Below are 23,770 nucleotides of genomic sequence, written 5' to 3'. Positions count from 1 at the left end.
TTTTCCCTTATTATTTTCTTTACTTTTTTTTTCCTTTTCTTTTTTTGGTGGTGGTGGTGGTGGTTATGTTTAAATGAAGTTGCTTTTATAGCACCAAAGACTTAATCATCCGTTTCCTATATAAAAGGTAGCTACTTTTTTGCTTGGTCCTCAAGTATATTGTAGTATAGAGGTGGAATTTAAGGAAAGGTATTAAGCAGGCTGTGTTTTAGCTTATGGGCAAGTAATAAATTGTATCATTTATCTTGAATGTATCATAGATAAGCTGTTATATAACGATTGCCACTTCAGATAGCTGTGAAATTAGGTGATTAACTAGTTGTTACTTAACCTTCTAATTTCTGTATAAGTCTAATTACATGAAATAGAAGTTGGGGTTTTGATTTTTTACTTTGCTTTTTTGTTTGGAGTGTCATTGTAACTACTGTATTGTAAATGATGGAAAATAATTGCATATGTTAAAAAATAAATTGTGTTATATTCAAAAAAAATTCACAACATGTAAAAAAAAAAAGAAAAGAAACAGAAAAAAAGATATCCCTACACACATAAAGATAGATATATGATGAGAGAGGTAGACAGATAGCTGTAAAAGGTTTAAATAATTTCCACCTACCCAATTAGATTATACATTCAATTAAAGGATACATTAAATTTCCAAACATTGCCCTCAAACTAAATCAATGAATAAATTCTAGTGAATGTCAAAGAACATTATAACAATATATTATGATCTTACTTCAATGAAATTAAATAAAGAAATGATAAAATGTTATAAATCTGTATATCTACAAATAAGTAGATAAATATTTTTAGAATTAGAAACATAAAATAGTTACATAGCAGAAGGAAAGAAGCAGAAGGATGAGTAGAGTTCTCCTTTGGGGTAAAATATCTAAAGAGAAAATTTAAAAAACGAACATTACAAAAATGAGATCTCTTAGTTTGTCAAAGAGCCATACAGTGCCAAAGGTTATAGAGTAATAGAGAAAGGAAGCCTTAATACATTGGTAATTCGACTTTAACGTAGTATTACCACTTTGAAGAACAAATGGGACCATGCGTGGTAAAGCTGAAGCTGTATATATCTGTCAGTCGGGATAGCTAGCCCTCAGAAGCCCTTGCACAAGTGTCCAGGACACATCTGAAAGAATATTCACCTTAGTATTACTTGAAATACATAAAAAAACTTCACAAAAGCCAGAATGTCTACTAAAGAATTCATAGGTATTGTAAAATGTTCATGAAATTCAACTCTAATCAGTAGTTGAAATTAATGACCCAGAGCTGCATGAATCAAATGTATGAAATTCTGAAACAAAGTACAATGAAAATAAGCAAGTTGTGGAATTATAACCACTATCGTATGAGAATATTTATAAAAATGTTTAAAACATGCAAGCAGTCTTGGTGATTATTCATATGCATTTATCGATTACAGCACAACAAATTAAGATAGCAGTTGACATTTTTCAGGGGTAGGCTGTGGAATGTGCTTGGTGATTACACTAAGAGGGTTTGAACTGTGTTTCTTAGAACTTATTTCTCAAAATAAATAAATAACATGAAATGAAAATCTTTGAAGCAAATATAGCAACATTAAGATTTATGAACCTGAATGGAGGGTATATAGCTATTTGTCATCTTAGTTTCTTGGATTTTCTGTAGGAGTGAAATATTTTGTGACCAAGGGAGAAAGAAATGCCTAAAGACTTTATGTGAGAAAGAGACAAAGAAATGGATTCTGATCACCTTCTAGATCCCACACCCATAATGGTTGAAGATAGCCTGGCACTTCTTTCCTCTAGTGGCCCACTAGGTGATATAAATTATCTATCAACTGATAACTTAGTGAACACTAATGTTCTGACAGCATTCCCTGCCATTGTATATAGGAATAGCTCCTTTTCCAGAAAAAAAAAGAAGGAACACTTGCAGAGCTTAAAAATATAAGTTCAAAAATCTGAATAGATGTTAAATAAAACCAAGTTTTACATTTTTTAAATTTTTGTTTGTTGTTGTTGCTTATGACTTCAAGACTCTTCATAAGCATAATTAGGAGAGAGTTGACCATTTCATCAATTCCTCGGATAAGCACACATCTGAGGATAAAGAACAATTGTACAGTTAAATATCTGGACAGAAAATGCTCATTTGTTTCACTAGGTAAATGACTTGGCAGAATATATGGGTAATCTTTATCATCCCACCAGCTAGCAAGAAAAAAAAGGCCAAAACAACTGACAATCGCTGCTATGTTAGGAGTTAGCTAGAGGGGAAATGCATTGCACAAAAATAATATGTTCTTATTACCTCCATTCAAGGACTTTTTATGGATTCTGATTATTAAGGCCTAGACAGGCTTGACCAAAGGAGAGTGGCATGTTATTTGGTAGTTTAATTGTGCTTCTAAAAATCACACAAAGAATGAAACAACGCAATAGAAAGTAGAGCTCTAATATCCATGGATATAGTTACCACAGCTAATAAATATGTACTGATTGTAACTCTGTTAATAATTTATTGTTTCTATTTATTTAAAAAATAATGTTTATTTATTTGGAGAGAGAGAGAGAGAGAGAGAGAGAGAGAGTGAGAGAGAGAATGAGCAGAGGAGAGGCAGAGAGAAAGGGGGACACAGAAGCTGAAGCAGGTTCCAGGCTCCTAGCTGTCAGCACAGAGCCTGATGCAGGGCTCAAACCCACAAACCGTGAGATCATTATCTGAGCTGAAGTCAGAAGCCTAACTGAATAAGCCACCCAGGTGCCCCTGATAATTTATTATTTTTAAACCAGAGTAGTGTCTATTAACTGGTCATTGTTTTAATAATCATCTTAAAGAAAAACATACTTCTTCATGATAATCACTTATTTGAACTATACAAAATATATTATTTCATATATATGACTTTAACAAACTATATTTAATAAAATATATATTGTATATGTATATGTATGTCAATAAGTCATATCTGAAACTGTCAATAAACATATCAAATGAGAATTATGAGTAAACTATAAATAAACATGATAGTTTATCAGAAACTACCAGTAAACTACCAATAAACTGCCAGATAAGAACTTAAACACTGTGCTGAAGTATGCTGTATCATGTTTATTATTTGCTAGGAAGATTAAATTATCACCTTAAATTTTATACCTCATTTATATATTATTCATAAAGAATAATTATGTGAGTTTTTTTGACCATGTTAAAATTGTGTCTTTTAATACATGAAAATATTTTTTTTAAGTTTATTTATTTATTTTGAGACAGAGACAGTGTGAGTGGGGAAGAGACAGGGAGAGAGAGAGAGAATCCAAGCAGTTTCTGAGCTGTCAGCACAGAGCCCAGCCTGGGCTCAAACTCACAAACTGTGAGATCATGACCTGAGCTGGAACCAAGAGTCAGGTGCTTAACCTATTGAGCCACCCAGCCATCCTAAAATACATATATTTTAGTTTTTGCCTACATCTTTCTGTAGCAAACCCAGTTAAATTTATATGTTTCCACAATAAAAGTAATATTTAAGTAAAATCATAAAAACATTTTTTTGGAGAGAGAGCAAGAGAGCAGGGGAGGGGCAGATAGATAGGGAGAGAGAGAGAATCCCAAGCAAGCTTTGCACTGTCCATGCAGGGCTCGAACTCCTGAACCTTGAGATCATGACCTGAGCTGAAACCAAGAGTCAGAAGCCTAACCGACTGAACCACCCAGGCAACTCAAATCAGAAGAAATATTAAACATACATGCTGTCTCTCATGTTTAGTGCATATGCAAAAAACACATCAAAAAAGGCTCAAGTTATTTTTAAGATAGCATTTTAGTATAAAATCTTAACACTCACTCTTTAAGTTAAGAGGCTTCTTCTGAGAATGTTTCACTTTGTGAATTCAGGAAAAAATGATTTCCAAGAGTATACAGCAGGGTACTTAGGACAATAAAGATAATGGAGGCTGGCTGCACATATTCTGTGGAAGGTAAGCATTTTCAGTTGTCTCATTTATGATAAGTAGCTGCCCAAAATGTCTTTTCGGACAGTGCTTTAGAGTGTTCTGAACTCAGGGCAGATGGATGTAAATGCCTGGAATTCATTAACATCCCCAAGTCACATGGCACCAGCCCCTGGCATGCTAATACTTCTTGCATTCTCTCCTGGCACTGCTCTTACCCAGGTGGAGGTTAGTATTCCACACGTGCTCTGCCGCTACTGCTGCTCAATGCTTACACTTAGAAATTCCTGGGTTTATCATCATTTATTAATTGCTTAATCAATAAGCTCTGTAAATGGTGACCATAATTATCCCAGAAGGTCGCTGAAATAAAGGAGAGTAAGGTCCCAGGGCGATGAGGCCCAGGCTCAAATCCATTTATCTGAAGCGACATGACAAGATGCTATTTTTTATTTCTGCCTTGAATTTCAAATTAACAGTCAGCTGCAAAGATTCTGTTGAAGAATGAATCCATAATAAAGGGATTTACTTCTTTTCCCTTGGAGTTGTTTCTTTGCTGCCATTGATATTGATTAATGGGTTATGTACACCTTAAAGGAACAGTGCTACTCTATGACTATCTTCTCTCTAGAGTATGTTAGGATCATGTTAATGTCGTGCATTTCTCAACGCTCAAGAGTCAATCAAGTGTTTTTAGAAGCTGTGTGTTTTATATAGAGAAAGTCAGGAAAGCAGAATAAAAATGTATCCAGCGTGTTCTCACTTTTGGAAAAAGAACTCCATGTACTCTGTTTTTTACTCTGTTTCTGGCTTTCTGTATATAGAAAATACAGTTTCTGAAACTGTTAATTCATTTTTGAATGTTAAAAAAATGCATGACAGATAGATTAATGGATGATAGAGATAGATATCCAAATGTATTGCTTATATCATAAAATATATAGAGAGGAATCAGTCATTTTCATGACTACTTGTTTATGCTGTTTCATTTTGTTGATTTTTAGTTAGCTTTTTTGATGTATAATTTACATACAAGAAAGTGTATGAATTTCAGTGTACAATTCTATGACATTTGCCAAACTATCATAATCTGAGTGATGATCTGGAGCTACAGTCTTCAATTCAGTAGCAACCAGACACATGTGGTGTTTGAGTACTGGAAACACTAATGTAACATAGAGAATAACATTTTGGGTATATCAGGTTTCATGGAATAGATGTAATCAAATTTAATTATACTTTTTTTCTTATTACCTTTTTAAGTATGGTTACTAGAATTTTAAAAATTATAGATGTGGCTTGTATTTTGTTCCCATAAAACAGCATAGATATAGAACAATTTCATCAACATAGAAAATTTCCTCACATCCCGACAACTAAAAATCTATGTCTGTATCTAGTTTTGACTTTTCTACAATCTTTATATTAGCAGGTGTGTGCATGAATTCTTATAATTGTATGTGAGTAGGTCTGTGTACATGTAGTCTTTATAAACATGTTATATAGTCTGCATATGACTTACCTCGCAGAATGCTTGAATGATATACCCACATTTCTGTATCAGTAGTTCATTCTTTGATACTGAATAGTCCTCCTTGGTCATATTCTTTGTGATTGCTTAGTAGTACTTAGTAGTATGGAGACACCTCCCTGTGTTTATCCGTTGACAAGTTAATGATCCTTGAGTTGGGCCAGTGTGAACAAAGCTACTATGAACATTTGCATAGAAGTCTGTGTGGACATATACCATCATTTAGTTTGAATGAATACCTAGGAATAAAGCAGCTAAGTCATATAGAAAGACTAAGAAATAGTCACATAATTTTCTCATGTTTCTGTACCATTTCATATCCCATCAGCAACGTATGAGAGTTCGAGTTCTTCCCACTCTTGTCCACATATGCTATTGTCAGTCTTTTCAGTTTGATGAGGTCGGGTGAATGTATAATAATAATTTCACTGTGGAAATTAGTTTTCATTTCCCAAATGAGAGATCTCTCCTCATATGATTCCTTACAATTTATGTATTTTATTTTCTGGAATGAATATATATTTATTTTTTTCATGTTTATTTTTGAGAAAAAGATAAACAGCATGAGCAGGGGAAGAGCAGTAAGGTATGTGGGGGGAGACAGACCCGTGAACTGCGCAACCATGACCTGAGCTGAAGTCAGATGCTCAACCCAACTGAGCCATCCAGCTCCCATGGAATGAATATTTCTTGTTCACTTTTTAAAAGCTAGAAAATGTTTTATCTAGAAAAAGTCCTTTATCGGACAGAATTTTTAAAATAGTTTCTATCATCTGATTTGCCTGTTCATTTTTTTAACATTATCTTTCAAAGTGCTAAAGTTTTTATTTTCATGGATTTCAGTCTGTTTTTTTCTTAAGCTTTATGGCATATGATTTTATTATTCTAAGAAAATAAATATTTTCTTCTGTGACCTAATCAAGATCTTTTACAATTTGGACTTAATATGTTTTTGAGAAATCGATTGATTGTATATATGTGGGTCAATTTCTAATCATCTTTGATTGTGTTTTAGCCATTTTTTTCTAAACCTTACTCAGGGCCACGGGGGTGGGTCAGTTGCTTAACTGTCAGACTTCAGCTCAGGTCATGATGTCACGATTTGTTGAGTTTGAGCTCCACATCAGTCTCTGTTGCTGACAGCTCAGAGCCTGGAGCCTGCTTTGGATTCGATATCTCCCTCTCTGCCCTTCCCCTACTCATGCTCTGTGTGTGTGTGTGTGTGTGTGTGTGTGTGTGTGTGAAAAGTAAACATAAAAAAACTGTAAAAAAATATTGCTTTAAAGTGTTTCAGAAACTTGAATAGCTAAAACTTTTGAAGTATATCCATTTAAAAAGATAAGGATGACCTGTAACTGCAAAAATGCAAATGACTAAGTAAAGTTTTCATATGCCATCCTGGTGGAGTTGTGTTTATCTGGACTGAATCTTTAACTATGAACCTGTCAATGCAAATTGGAGACAAGAGTTAACTATAAATATTTCAATGGTATCTGATTTCCAAGACAGAATGGACAATTTACATCTCAGCAGTATGGACATTTCTTATTTAGGAAGTGCATGATGAAATGAAAGGGCACGTTTGAGAAGGAAAGCAAAATTCCGTGCCAGTGCGGTCTGCTGCTGTCCCTTGATGTGTTTTCCATGGACATTTCGGGCAGCATTCATACTCCCCAGTGCTGAAGTATGAGCACATTCTGTTGTTTTCCTCTTCCCATGGTGCACTTCATCTCCAGATTTTCACTATGTTTTAATTACTTATTGGAAAAGATTCAATACCATAGAAACTTATTTCATAGTTTTAGGATTTAGAGTACTACAAGAAAGCTATTCTGTACACCAAGACATTTGAGGTTCTTAAATTTATGTTTCTTCCAAAATTGCACCATTAAATGCAGAAAAAAATAGCTTCAAATATAAGGCTTAATGCTGTTCATTCAGAAAGTGCTTAACAAACACTTGTGGAGTTGAAAATTCTACTAGAGGCAGTTCTCGGTATAAGGAGAAGAGAGTTAGATTCCATTTGCAGTTCTCAGTGGATAGGGCACTTGAAAAAGTTAACCTGTCTTTTTGTCTCCAATATGAAGAAGCTGACCTGAATCACATTTAAGATTTTTTTAACCACTGTAGGGAGATGAGAGTCTGCACTGTTTATGTGTGTAAACATTTTTATGTGTCTGGAGGGCTCCCTTTAAATAGGGCAGATTTCTTGTCCCTACACCTATGATGACTCTTTCCCTTAGATATTTTCAGAAGTCATTGAAAGTTATTTCTTTGCAATCCATGATTTCCTCCCTTGCTTGTCTGGCTCTCAGAATTACATATGGCCATGCCAAGGGACCAGTGCCATTATGTGTTTGTCCTTAAACTTATGGGTGACCCTTCTGTTAGTTGACTGACCTTCCATTTGAAGTCTCCTGAGTCCAATGGCCCATGGAGATTTTTGTGAAGCAGTTATTTTAGTATTTCTCACTTTTGCTAATATATTTTAACATTTCAGAGATGAAATTTTCTTTTTTGTGGGATTCAATAACTTTTTCTAATAAGATAATTGGAAGGCATCCAATAGAATGACAAAACCATTCCCAGAATCATCTTCCACTGCATCCAAAGACTTCTTAGACTATTGTGCCTAAACAACTGTAAAGGGCCTGTACTTCTAGCTTCCCAAACAAGCACGTGTGTCCATAGCCTAATGTGAGCAAAGCTCAACTCCAGTCAGACACTGTCCTAACGGTAAGCTCAGAACAGACTGAGCTTTTTTAGTTTGTGAAATATAGCTCCCGAATAATTTTCGAAGTGCATGTAGATTTGACAGGATGGGTGATAATTAGCAACAACCAAACTATTTTCATTCTTTGAGTCACATCAAGTATGACCTTTCAGTTTACAGCTTTGCACTGGCCTTTTCAACTGCAGAAACTTATATATAATGTGATCTTTGCAGCTTCAGAGCCAGGCGCTTTCCTTGGAATGCGAATAGGTGGTAGCAGGTGCTTTGTCATTCATGGTGGTAGCCTCACTACAAATCAAGAGTAACTGGAAGGGAATGAAATATAACTCACCAAAACCTGTCCCCGTCTTGAAAATATATGCAAATCCACATTATAAGCTCTTGAGTCTTACACATGGTTGTTTTAACAATGATAATAATGATTTTCTGTTGCTGAATAATAATCCATAATCAAAAGTGCCAGAAGTATAATGAATCCCTCCAGAGGTGAGCTGTTGATCAATATAAAGAGGTTTTAACTGAAGGTGAAAATATCTGGGAGTATGCTGAATTTAGATACTTACAATTTTTTAATCATATCAAGTATCTATTTTCTAATAAGCTTATTGATTTCTTTCACCTAATTGTCACACCCTGTTTCTGTATTTATTATATTATTTTGAGTCTTTGGCTTGGTGGAGTTTTAACATGAATGTTTTAGCACCAGTGAAAAGGACTCAAATTTTCTTATCCTCACCTTCTGGAAAACTAATTAATATTCAAAAAATATAAGTACTGTACTTTATGTTGCAAGGAAATATATTAAAAAAAACAGAAACACGGAGCTTTCAGTTTGTAAATTTAACTCTATAAGACTGTAAAAGACATCGTGTTCCATTTTGTTCTTTAAAAGGTAAACCTAGAGGTATTATATTCTGGCTTCTTAATAAATGTCTACAAGAGTAAATTTTAAAAAGGCTTCTTGGTAATTAATATATACCTAAATAAATGTGGATAAACAATTAGTGCAAAAGCCTTCCCTTCTATGATCTTTATTTTTCTCTTTTAAAATGGGAAATTCATCTTTTGTTAGAGGGAAAATTTCTGGTTATTGAGCCCCATAATCCCACCAATGCCAAATGCTTTGTAAAAAAGGCAACAAGGCTCCTTTATGATACTCAGCATACAACACATACCTTTGAATGCTATATGGAGAAAACATATGTTAGGATGATTTTGCTTTATGATTTTTGGGGATAGGTTTTCAGATAAACTTTCTGTAGTGGAAACACTAATGGGACAAATGCATTTTTGTTAAATAAGTCATGCCAGAAGAAGAAAAATTCAGAGTTGCTACATTTCAAAAATATATACATAGTTACATGATATAGAAATTATATATATATATACACTAGCTAAAGAATTTAGAATAAGCAATAAAAATAATATATGCTTTGTTAAAAGTGGTCTTGAATTATCCATTTTACCTTCCACATTGATTACATTACCTTAAAGAAAAGTTAAAGGAGATTGTGAGTTTAGTTTTCCGTGTCTCCATGTATTAATTGAGGTACAAATAGGGTAGAATGATACTTTCAAATCCAGTTCTAAATACATTAAAATTGTTCCTATCTTGCTGCATTGAGAGGTTCACCATTGTTGGACTTACAGAGATACAAAACAAAGCAACACTTTCTGTCTTATAAAATCCAAAACATATTTATCCCCTGAGCAGTTTTGCTTTTAATTTACAAAAGCTTATTTTTGAAGAAAATTTAATCATCTAATTTCTCATGTATTTACACTGAAATCATATAAGATGTTATTTTGTAAAATGTATTTGAATTTTGAGAACCCTTCTAAGGATTCTATTTTTAGATACTTGAAGAATCTTTTTCTTCTTTAAGGTTACTTTTTAGGGCACTTGGGTGGCTCAGTCATTTGAGCTTCTGACTTTGGCTCAGGCCATGATCTCGCAGTTCATGAGTTGAGCCCCACATCGGGCTGTGCTGACAGTTCAGAGCCTGGAGCCTGCTTCAAATTCTGTGTCTCCCTCTCTCTGCCCCTCCTCCACTTGCTCTCTGTCTCTCAAAAATAAATAAACATAAAAATTTTTTTTAAATAAGTAAAGTCATTTTTTAAGAGCAGGATATTGTGTTTTTGCTAAACACAAGTAATCTTGAACATAAAAAATTCAAATTGCAGGAATTCAACTAATAATAATTTTTTCAGGCAATTTTAAAGTTGGTAGAATATTTTTTTCAGCCTGAAAACGTGAGTATTGATGGTGAGGAAACATATGAAGTATTTCTGACAGGTAGAGTAACATGGTACTGTAGAGTTTTCAATCAGTGGTGCTCTTACTTGTTGAAGAGAGCCAAGGCAACATTGTACATATGATTGTATGGAACATTTCTGCATTTACCATCCCATATTTTAGAAGGCTGTTTTTCAAGATCAAAATAATGTATGTGATTTTCTTTTGTTTAGATTCACTCTATCTTCAAGGCCTATTTCAAGTATTGCATTTAACGTGTAACCTTCCTTATCTTATTCAACATTCTCTTCAGTGAAATCCCATCATGCTAGTACGGAGTAAAATTCAATTTAACAAGAGAATCAATCTCTCTCTCTCTCTCTCTCTCTCTCTCTCTCTCTCTCTCTCTCTCTGTTGTTTTTGTCTCCCATAAATAATGTAAGTTATTTGGGGAAAGGGATTTTTTTTTTAATCTTCTGCTGTGCTAGTAGCCAGGCTGCTTTAATTATCTTTATTTTGGGATCATACAATGATTAGAAATTGATATTAAATCAATATATAAGACTAAAATAGTTAAAAGGCATTAAGAAGTCTTAGTGATGAAAAGAAAGTTCAAAGTTTCCACTTGGTCTTGAAGAAGTAATGAATCAATTATTCTGGATAAATAGTTTGCACAAAGCTACAAAGGGGCACAATTATACATACACCTCTGGTTGTCTCCTTAGAAGATAAGGGTTCTGGTCCTGGCTCAGACTATACATGTGACCTTGACTAAGTCACTTAATCTTTATTGGGCTTTAGTTTCTCCAACTGTAAAATGAGGCAGTTGGTCTAGATTTGTAGTTTTCAAGCGTTCCTACTAAGTTCCCCAGGAAAGAGTCCCAAACCACCTTGGAGTTGTGTGGGAAAGCTGAGCAAGTAGATTATTGACTCTTCATTTCCATTTCAACGAGAACAATTCCGTCTCTTACTTGAAACACTGTATTGTCTCATATGAATTCCTTTAGAGGGGAAAATGTACTTCAAAGCTAAAAAATAGTTTACAAATAATTGGAACTTTATCCGTAAAAGTCCTTCTTACTCTAAGATCAGTGAATGTTTTTTGTCTTTAACCCCAAGGAACTTGCTTCTAGATACATCCGCATGGTTTTGGTCTCTGCTGCTTTTCTCAAGCGTCCATCATTCTCTGTAAATAGCCCTCTGATTTTCTCCACATTAGAACCAGGATGAAGATAGCTCACATAAGACTCACAACAAAATGTACCACTTTATTCTATTTCTTTAAATAAATTCAATTGCATATCCTTTAACATTTTGTTTCAAATCAGTTTTATTTATTTTTACATTTTATTTATTTTGAGTGAGAGTGCAAGCACAAGTGGGGAAGGGGCACAGAGAGAGGAAGAGACAGTTCTGAGCAGATTCTGAGATGACACCAGGGCTCAATCCCATAAATTTGGGAGAACATGACCTTAGCCAAAATCAAGAGTCAGATGCTTAACTAACTGAACCACCCAGGCACCCTCAAATCTGTTTTTAAACTTTTTCTTGCCTTACTGACAAACCCTTTTAATTAGGTCTATTTCTGCCAATAGGAAATTAGCCAATTTCTCTTCACTGCATTGATCCATTTTCCTTCCCATTTGGGTACTTAGGGATAAAGTAGTAAGTTTGCAGTTAAAAGAGGGTCAGTTTTCCATAGCTATTTCTTGCTTATAAACTTCCATTACCTTTAATAATGTAGGTCTAAACTTGAGACACAAAAGAACATTTGTACTTCTTACTCTATAAGTGAACTTTAAGTTTTTTTTTTTACCAAAACCTAAGAAAGCACTAAATTAGTCCATACTTTATAGACTTATATTCTATAACCTAAAGAAATAAGAGTGAATTATTTGAGCATTGGTATAGTTAAATATCCATTTTGCAACTCACAGACTTTTCTCTGTACTGAAAAATGCATATGACATTTTCCAGGGCTGTCATTGTGCACTTTCATCAACAATGCATTCACTGATGAAGACAGATGTTATCAAGGTAATGTAGAAATCCTTCTATATGTCTTATATTCATTTCATCTACACTTGCCACATATGGTGATATACTGATATAGATGGCAATATGTTACACACAACACACACACAGACACAGACACACACACACAGGGACACACACTCAAATATCTGTCAGCATTATTCTTTTTATTGCAAATTAAGCTTATAGCAATAAAATCAGTGACATTAAGCATGGGAAATATTAAAAGCACTGATAATTATATCAGAATAAATTAATTTTATAGCCTTGAAAATAGCTTTATATTAAACTTGACGACATTAATATAACGATATGTTTGAAAGGATACATAAATCCAGTCAAGGATGTTAAGATGCGATGGGGACAGAGAGCGAAAATTTAACTGAAATTTTTTTTGATCTAAAAATGTGGCCGATAACACGTGGACCCCATTCTACACTATACTATTCACAATTTGAATCCACAATTTGATTTTGGGGTCTCTAAGAGTGAAATGAGGCGGGTAACGAATTACCCACAGATTTTGACAATCCATGAATAATGTAAAATCCTGCCACTACTGAACTACTAGAGGCAGAGCAGAAACACGGTGTCAGTGACGCACTGGAAAAGACCGATTTGCAACAATGTGTTTGTCTGAGATGGTATCATATAATAAGGTATACTCTAGACGGATTTTAAGGAAAATAATTTTTAGGACAGTCTCTCTCACTGATTACCTCTCTAAATGTAGATAAGCCTGAAGGAGGTTTTTTTTTTTTAATTAAAAAGAATTAAAGTTGATTCTAGAATGTAATAAAGATCAGCAGGAAGACATTTAAAGAACGTTAAGAGGACATTCAGGATTGTAAAAGGGAATTTCTCTTAATGTCATTATATAAAAATGAAATGTGTTGCATTTTTATAGTGAAGTTCCCCCCAAAAGCAATCCCAAACAAGCAAAATGCCCTTTCCCTGGAGATTTGTAGTATCTGAGAAATATAGACGTTACGTGTTTTACCACTAGGGTTCTTTCAGAAGCAGAGCCAATCCAAGTCCTTGTTTTCATCTCTCTGAGGTTCGGTTTCCTGATTAGTAAAAATTGAATCCAGTCCTACCTGGATCTCTAAGATCCTTTGTAGCTTCCAAGTTTAGTGATCGTAACATAATTTATTTACATTCTTTATTTCTCCAAATAAATGAAGAGATGCTGCCTAATCAATATAAGATTGACAGTAAGTACTATGGATTCAAATTGTGAATAGTATAGAGTAGAATATGGTATAGGTTTTCCTTTTCAGATATAGTATTTGCAGCCAGAATTTTCTGAAGTCAAAGATAGGGTGATATGTGATAACTTCCACTAAGAAATCACTTGGGTGCATAAAATATTCTCTGTAAACACACACGCACACACACACACACACACACACACACACATCTAAGTTGGATACAAATAATAAACACCTCTAACATATTTTGTCATCCAGGTACAAACTATGAGTTGAGGCTGGGACTGTCCAAGGTTATTCCTTTTTAATAGGTAAGGTAATTCAATATGTGACACTGGGACAAGATTAAATTTAATTGGTTGGGGAGAATATTTTATAGCATTGATGACAACTCAAGCATCTTCAGATGCCAGTGAAGCCACTTCACCTGTTTTATATACTTTGATGTTCAGGTATACATTTGATCTAACACTGATGGCCCATAATTAAACTGAGATACTAGCCTGAACCAAGTGAAATCTCTGATACATAATCATTTCTGACCCATAAAAATAGCAATTTCATAATTGACCATAATACATGGTCCCTCTAGTAAACTTTGAGCAATAATTTGCAAACTCAATTAAATATTAGTTGTTGATTGATTGACATAGAGGAAGCCCACTGGCAGCTAATTTGTAATATACACTTTGATTATATTAGAATTTTAGATCTCCTCGGCATTATTACATTGAATGATTCATAATTTTAAGGCTAGACATTGCCTATTTGTTTACCATTCTTTACATGAATGGTTCCAAATTACAAAATGCCAGGGGACTTCAGAATTTAATAATTTCTCGTCCTTGCATTACCAGACTCTACATACTTAATAGCCCTGTTTTTTCACTCAGAAAATGAAAGAAGCCCACATATCAACAAGCAGAGAAAATGGAACAGCTACCTACTTCAGCACCAATCAGGTGTTTATAAGCTTAGATGAGGGAGGTCCTAATAATCAATTCACTCCTCCATGGTGTTTATGAAATTTGTCTCTCAGTTAGAACCGCCCCCCCCCCCCTTCTGACTCAGCTCTGTGGTGCTGGGGCTCGGATTCTGCAAATTACATTTCTTTCTTACAGTCTGGCTCCTTCTTAGCTTTTACTAATAGGCACACTAGATGGGACTGGGGAACAGTCAGAGGAAGTGATACGGACCCTCCTGGTTTATTTACTGATGCTGTAAGAGTCATTGAAGCAAGAGTTTTATCTAGAAGTACCAATGGTATCAGTAGAACTTGGTTCCAGTTCCTGGTTTTCTTCCCATGCTTCCCAGAACCAACAGTAGCATGGAGCCCCCTCAGAGGATCTGGCACCAACTGTGATGTTTGTCCTTCCTCAAAGATTTGAGCCCAATTCTAAGAACTCTAAACACTTCCCTTTTGACTTCAGTGCCAGAGGGTTTGCTATCATTACTGACTCTTGTTTTCTCCAAGTTTTCTTTACTTTTCAATATCCGTTAAATCAGTGTGCTGTGTGGTATTCTGTCTGTGGAAATAACCAGTGCATTTGCTGTCTTACTGCCTGATACATCCCTGGTGCCCTACCAGATGTTAGTAAGTTTTTTCTTTTACATGCAGTAGTTCAAATCCTAATATGAAATGTGGAATGGTATCTAGGAATTGAACTCATGTTTACTAGACAGAAATCTCATGGGTAAATGGTTGGTAAACATTTGACAATTCCAATACTTAGTATTAATTTTGAACCATAAATTAGAAAAGAGAAACAAAAACAGTTCAATTAAAATACTAAATAAAAGGGTTCTCTGCAATCAGTTGTAACAAGCTAACTTCCTTCATTTAGGAAGAACCTCAGGGCTGATTTAACAGATTATTTTATAGATTGAAGATAGTCTTTTGTTTGAAAGCACATATCCTATATACCCACATTTGCTTTGGTTTATTTAGTTACTTTTTATTTTTAAGGAGTTAGCCATCACAAAGTATTCTGGCTGGTGCACTAGGTTCTCATTTCAATTATTCATTGTAGTCTGGATCCCTACATGTACTTTAAAACTGTAAGAAGATGGAGCTCTGTTTGATTCAACACCTTTCTGCCCCCTTTCCTGATAATCTTTCATTTTCCAGGCCACATGTGGGGAGGAAGAGGGGAGACCCTTTCCTTCCAAAATGCTGAACATACTTTTTGAGAGTCATCGATAGTCCAACCGATCCCAGGGCTGGCGTCCTTAAATAATTGGGTCACCATCCATTGACCTAAAACCTACATTTTCATGAGATCCTTCATACAAAGTGGAGATCAGTGGCAGCTTGTTCAGCTCAGGTACAGGGATTCTATGTTATTAGAATGCTAACATTTCACACTCACACACTGTCTTTAGTCATGTCATTTCAATTGTGGAATGTTTCAGTCTGCTTCTTTCTTCTGTTATTGATGTTGAAAGAGCTTTATTTTGGGATTATTTATTTCAGTCCTGAAGTGTGTCTGGATTCCTGTGTGAATTTATTATTGCCATGCCCTTGCTTACATTTGTTAAATAAATCTCTATAGATAAGGAGTGAAAACGTGATAAAGGACTCCCTCTATTATAGGGCCCCTGCTCTCTCTCCACCCTCAGTTCTCCCAACACCCACCTCATACTCTGCCACATGTGAACTGTTCACAATTCCTGGCAGAGTGTTTAATTTCCTTCCCTCCATTTCTTTGCAAATGTTGCTGCTTGTTCCTGGAATATCACCACAGTGCATCTCCTCTTCTTCCATCAAGCCACCCCTCTCCCTGTGGTGGAGAATCAGCTCCAGTATCTGCTCTTCCAGTAAACATTTTATGATTCCTTTGGGCTTCTGCTTGGAGCTGTTATCACTGTACTTTAAGTTTTTCTCTCTCATAAATCTTTGTTCAATCTGTTGCAAATGATTTTTTTCTTCAATTTAATAACTGAGATTTACAAAGGGGTAGATATATACTTTATAAACCTGATTTTTAAAAGAACCAACCAAGACAAGAAATAAAAATATTATCAAAATCTTGCATTTAGTTATGTGTTTTCATCTATCACATTTCTCTAGCTCCTTTCTTAAAGTTATTCACTAACTTAAATTTTGCTTTGCATTCATTGCTTTTTTAAAATGACTTTCACACATAGATATGTTCTAAACATTTTTAGTCTTCCTTGAAAATTTTATCATAAACATATATCCACATACATGTATATCCTATACATATTCCTATTATAGTATATAGTGTGGGTTGTTATCTATTTGTCTGAAACTTGTTTTTTTATTCAACATTTCCGAGATTAACATATTTCACATGTGGCTCGAGAATATTAGCTTTTACTATTAAGGAGGATTCCATTGTGTAAATGTACCAGCATTTATGTTGTCATTCTTCTGCCCTCCCTGTAGAAAATGTCATTAGCGTGTATTTCCTGGTGTCCTAGTCATCATATACACAAAGAGATTATACTAAGTTACTTGGAATCGTTCCTCTAGAAGTCAGGAATGGAGTGAATTATAGGTCATCTGCTTTAGCTCTGTCATCCCTACATGTTCAGTGATCATTTTCTATCATCATCATCATCATCATCATAGATTTTGGAGTCTTCTAATAAACTAAAGAGCCTCCTCTCTCCCATACTGAAGCCCAGATCTTGAGAGAGCAGGGGTGACCTTTTTTATCTATTTTATTTTATCTATTAAAAAAGAAATGGAAGCTTTTGTGGAATTCTTTGACGGTAGTAGGTATTAATAATTCCAGAGGCTCAGGTAGATAAAGAAAATGTCATAGTATTTCCTTTAATTAAAATTGCATTTGATTCTTAGGCTCTATCCTGACTAGACAGCAGTACTTTTTAATCTTAGGCATTATTAGGTTTCGCTTCCCTGTATGGACTCTGTGAATATCCTAGGAAACTGATCCAGAGGGAAACACTCAAGTTCTCTGATATTCAGTCCGTGTAGTTACTGTTGAGGTGCTCATTGTTTAATCCTGCATGAGTTCCAGAAATTTGTGGGGACCCTAGAAATCTATTGGCTTTGGTTGTATGTAATGGATGTCTATAACTGATACACTAGTAATTCTCAGCAAATAGTCCATTTCTTTCCACAAGTTTACCTTCTACCTTGAACTGAGGCCATATGACAGGTTCCAACCAAATGGCCATGAGGAAAATGGACATGTATCGCTTTAGAGATAAAGCATAGAAAAAGGGGTGTTAAAGCCTCAGTTTGTGCCTTTCTCCTGCCTCAGTAACTTCAGTAAACATAAAGCAACATGTTGAGATAGAGTAACTTGTGAAATAGGGATGCACAGTATATAGAATGAATTAGTCATAAACATTTGTGGTGATATGCAATTGAGATTGAGGAATTCTTTGTTACTGTAGCTTATTTCAGCCAAGTACTTTACTGTATTCTGTTTTTTCTAGATGTGAGTTAATTTTCCTATGGTCCAGTGATCCTATGGTATCATGTAGACATTGCCTTTCAAGTTTTTATCGCCTTCCTGGACCTCTGATAGGAAATCTGTTATGGAACTCTAATACCTGTGGAATCAAGTCTTTGAAACACTACTCAGATTTGGATGTATTCAATTCTTAGTCTCTCTCCAAGTCACTCATGTATCTGCCTTTCCTTAGAGGACTCAAACATAGTCTTCACTTGCCTTCACCTTTCAAAAAATACAAAAGGACAATTTATCACTCTTTCCCTAAGAGTTTCCCTAAGCACAACTTTCCCTATGTTTAAGGAACACACAAGTCCTAATTCTCCTTATTGAATCATGGAGAAGGAGGAAAAAAAATAGGGTGTTTTGAGTAGAAAGAGTGATAATTTTTCTCCTAAAACATATGGATAACATTAAGGTGTCATTCTTTCTAGTTTTTTATAACACTGAACATGAAACATGAATTTACATCTCAATAAATTGGCCTGCCATACACCTAGAGTTCTTAATGTCCTGACCCTGAATCATGACATCTCACAGATTCTATTTGACTTATAAGCATTAAGCTTGATTGAATAAAATGACAGCACACACCCTTACTCTACTAAACATACTGTATAACTCACACATCAAATTTTTGAAAACCAGCCATTCTTGAGCTGGGTGTTAAATGTATTTGTGACCCCAGCACCTAACCTGCAGACTTTTTACTCTGTTTTCCTACCTTCTCTTCCTTCCTGTGCAACTTCTTTCCTATGCAGGACTCCTCTCCTTATTTCCCACTAATGTTTCTCTTTTTGTTTCTATTTCTGCAGATGATAAATGTCTTCATTATAAAGCTGGGTTTTAAACATATGGCTTTCTCCCCACCCCAGGAAAATTTGACTACTTACTTCTCTAAGAGCTTTTTGTTTGTTGTTGTTGTTAATGGCCAGAAACCTCCAACATGATTTTCTTTCCCTTTTTATAATTTGATCAATGTAAGATTTTCCATTTTGTGATAACATTCAACCTGCCTGGAGAGTGAATAGTGATCTTTGCTATCAGAAGTCTGATTTACATCGTATAGACAAGTAGGTTGTTGTCATTCTTGGAGCATCTCCAAGGACTCCTCTCCCCAAAAACTGCTTCCCCCTTTTTAAGCTTGACTCTTCTTGACTGTGATATTGTTACCTGAATGCATTAGCTGTATTTAGAATCAGTCCCGGCCAGTGAGAAGAACTGTACATTAAAGAGCTTTTTAATTCAGATCCCCATTTTTGAAGCTACTTTCCCCCTATTTTTAACAGTCCTATTTGGTATTCACTGGTCTCTTAATAGCCAATAAGTCAGTTTTGAAAAAGTCACAAAAAAAGAGGATGAATTTGCTACTCTTCAGTACTTTTTTCATAAAGTTTTACAATTTACAAGATAATTATGATGAAGAAGTAGCAATGAGTAACAACAATAATGTTGCTATTACCCATTTAGGGAATCTAAATAGATTGGGAACTAAATAGTTGGGAAATATTTTGGCATCTACCAAATAGGATCATATAAGAACCATTCCCGCCACTGATTTTAGGAGATGAAAAAGGAGATTTCTATGAGATGTGATAGCAAAACCATATATATATTTTTTGTAGTGTGGAATTACTATTCTGGTTAACACAGTGTTCTCCTCCAGAAAACCTTTATATTGGTTTAGATATATCTACATTGGGCCTTAAATTCCTCAGTGCAAAGCACATGCTGCCTGATACACTGAATCTGGCTTCAGAGATCATCCCTCTGTGCCTTTCTGAATTTTATGACCTTTTGTATTCATAAATCATTTTCTTAACAGTTCCATAAGGTTATGATCTCTCTGAAGCCCAAGTTCCATGAGGATGGAATGAATCTGGGAACAGTTTTGCATACACTTTAGAAACCTTGATGCTTAAATGAGGTCACTTCATAAACCCAAAGATCTGCTCTTTTACCAAAGTAGAGCTATCATTTCTTAACCTTGGGATCTCCAGCAATTCTTTCTTATAAAGGGCTGAGGTGGTAAGCTTGAGCTGAGTTGTTGGCATATTGCTGACTGATGTGTTCTCTAGGGGCTTCAAATTCACTTATAGCATTTTGCTAGTTGGGGACATATTTAATTTTGTTGGTACTGTATTCAATGATCTGTAGCCCTGAACTTAAACAGTGAATTTTTCAGGGCACTTCATCATGCACTTTACACAGCAGACCAAAAACTGTAAAAGGGAAGCTCTTCAGGAATGCTCTTAGGGTTTAATTACACAATCCAGTATGACTTTATCATCTGTATTATCCAGGTATACTTTGCCTTCTCACATAATTGTAATTTATTCTCTCAATTATAAATAATCCATAATATTTTATCATACCCGATCGGTCCTACCACCACCACTGGAGGTAAAAGGAAATGAAGGATAGAGGATCAAATATAAATTATACATGTACTTGCAACCCATGTTGCATACTTGAATTCCCCACTGAATTGCACAAATTAAAATATAGTTTTTGTAAGACAGGCTATATCTATTAACTGAAGGTGGGACCTATTCTATAATGATTGTCAAGCATACAATATTCGACATGGTGTAGGGCATTCCCGACGGATGTCCTATGTAAGGGAAACTTTCTCCAGTTGACAATAAAATAGCTAAGGAATATAATTGCGGCATCCAGGCACAGATTTTGCTTAAATCTTATGAGAGGGCTTTCATCCTCAGACACTATTATGAGATAACATTACTGGGCACAGCTAGGTTAAGCAATTTGTCCAAGGTCACAAATTGGTAAGTTGCTGGGCAGAACCCAAACACAGGCAGACAAACCCTGTAGCAGAGCACTTGTTGCTGCTGCTGCTGCTGCTAAGAGCTGATAGTTACTGAGCACATATTCAAATTGATCCAACAGTTTTGCCATCTCCTTTGTTTTTCTTTAGCTGTTGGAATATAATTGACAAATAAAGTTATAATATATTTAAAGTGCACAATGTGATGACTTGATATAGGTATATATTGTGGAAGGATTCCCACCAAACCCTATTAACGCATTTATCACTTCACATATATTTTTTTTATTTTGGTGGGAATGCTTAAATTCTACTCTCAGTAAATTTCAAGTATATAATACAGGGTTACAAACTATAGTCACCATGTTATACATTAGATCCTCAGACCTTATTCATCTTATAAATGAAATTTTGTATCTTTTTACCACTCTCTCCATGTTCCCCTAAACCCTGCTCCATGGCGACAACATTTTACTCTGTTTCTATGAATTCTACCTTTAGAAAAAAAAATTTCGTATATAATTTGTTTTTTTCTATCTGTTATTTTACTTAGGATAATGCTCTCAGTTTCATCTGTGTTGTCACAAATGGTATAATTTCCTTCTTTATTAAGGATATGTGTGTGTGTGTGTGTGTGTGTGTATTCATATTCTTATTCCATTCATTCACTAATGGACATTTAAGTTGTTTCCATACCTTGGCTATTGTGAAAAATTCTGGAATGCACATGGAAGTACCAGTGTTTCTTCAAGATAATTGTTTCTTTCCTTTGGACATTTACCCAGAAGTGACATTGCTGGATCATGTGGTAGCTCTATGTTTAATTTTTTCAAGCCTCCATACTGTTTTCCATTATGGCTATAGCACCTTACATCCCATGTCCAAGATTTACCTTTTCTCCAATAGCCAGGATTTATCACTTGTCTTTTGATAATAGACATCCTAACAGATGTGAAGCAATATTTCACTGTGGTTTTGATTTTCATTTTCCTGATGATTAGTGATGTTGACAAACTTTTCATGTACCTATTTGCCTTTGTAGGCCTTGCTTGGAAAAATTTCTATTGAGGTCCTTTGTCAATTTTTAACTGTGTTATTTTGTTTTTGTTTTTGTTTTGTTTTGTTTTGTTTTGTTGAGATTGAGTTGTATGAGTTCCTTATATATTTTGGCTTTTAGCTCCATACTGGATATATGATTTAACAAATATGTTCTCCCATGATATAGTTTGACTTTTCATTTTAATGTTGACTTTATGTTACTGTGCAGAAACTTTTTTATTTTGATGTAGTCCCAATTATTTGTTGTTGCTTTTGTTGCATTTTGTTTGGATATCAAATAAAAAAAAATATTGCCAAGACCACTGTCAAGAATTTCCCTTAAGGGAGTTTTACACTTTCAGGACCTACATTCAAGTCTTTAATCCATGGAGTTGATTTTTTGTATATGGTTTAAGATTGTCCTGCTCCCTCACTCAGTCGCACGTTGGGCGCCAATATACCCAAACCAGACAGAGACCCAGAAAAAAAAAAGAGAACTACAGACTAATATCCTTAATGAATACAGATGTAAAAATACTCAACAAGATAATAACAAATCGAATTCAACAGCATATAAAAAAATTATCCATCATGATCAAGTGGGATTCATTTCTGGGTTACAGGGCTGGTTCAATATTCACAAATCCATTGATGTGATACATCACATTAACAAAAGGAAAGATAAAAACCATATGATCCTGTCGTGTCCCGCCCCAGCCAGCAGGGCGGAAAATCCTTGTGGGTTCTTGATCCTGAGGGAGGGAAAGAAAGGGCAGGCGGAAGACGCAGAGAGTGAAGACAGCACACAGTTTTTGATCAAGCCTCTCCTCTTTATTCAGAAAAACTGTCTCTTATAAAGGTTTTTTAGGCGGGAGAACAAGGCAGCTGACCTAGGTCGGTTGCTAGGAAACAGGGTTAAGGGATTAAAGCTAGGGTAAAAGAGGAACCAAACTAAAGTGTTTTAGCACAGCGCCTGAGGGGCTGATACTACCCTGCCTGCAGGTGGTTGATCTTTGATCTTCTGGCTTCTCCTGACAGGGAGTGGTGCACCCCTGCCTATTTTTGCAACTCCCCTCAGGGAGTGACATATCCGGCTAGCAAATGGCCAAGCAGCTGAATCTTTGCCGCTTCCCACATAAGATACTGGTCTAGCTTCATTCTTTTGCATGTTGCTGACCAGTTTTCCCAGCTGCATGTATTGAAGACACTATACATGGAATATTTTTCCATTTATTTGTGTCTTCTTCAATATCTTTCATCAGTGTCTTATAGTTTTCAGCGGATCAGTCTTTCAACCCTTAGTTACATTTGTTTTTAATTATTTTATTTTTGGTGCTTTTGTAAATGAAATTGTTCTCTTAATTTCTCTTTTCTTAAATTTTTTTAATGCTTTTTTTATTTATTTTTGAGAGACAGAGAGAGAGAGCTGGAGCAGAGGAGGGTCAGAGAGAGAGGGAGATACAGAATCTGAAACAGGCTCCAGGCTCTGAGCTAGCTGTCAGCACAGAGCCCAGCGCGGGGCTCGAACCCACGAACTGTGAGATCTGACCTGAGCCGAAGCCGGATGCTTAACCGACTGAGCCACCCAGGCGCCCCTTAATTTCTCTTTTCAATACTTTGTTAATATTGCCTAGAAATGCAACTGTTTTTGCATATTTTTAAAGAAATAATGTTATTTTTTGAGAAAGAAAAAGAGCATGAGTGGGGGAGAGGCAGAGAGAGAGGAAGACACAGAATATGAAGCAGGCTCCAGGCTCTGAGCTGTCAGCACAGAGCCTGACACAGGTCTTGAACTCA

The sequence above is a fragment of the Suricata suricatta genome, chromosome 9 (genome assembly GCF_006229205.1).
Source record: "Suricata suricatta isolate VVHF042 chromosome 9, meerkat_22Aug2017_6uvM2_HiC, whole genome shotgun sequence".
Classification (NCBI taxonomy): Eukaryota; Metazoa; Chordata; class Mammalia; order Carnivora; family Herpestidae; genus Suricata; species Suricata suricatta.
The sequence above is the reverse complement of the archived record's forward strand: the minus strand, read 5'-3'. Positions refer to the sequence as shown.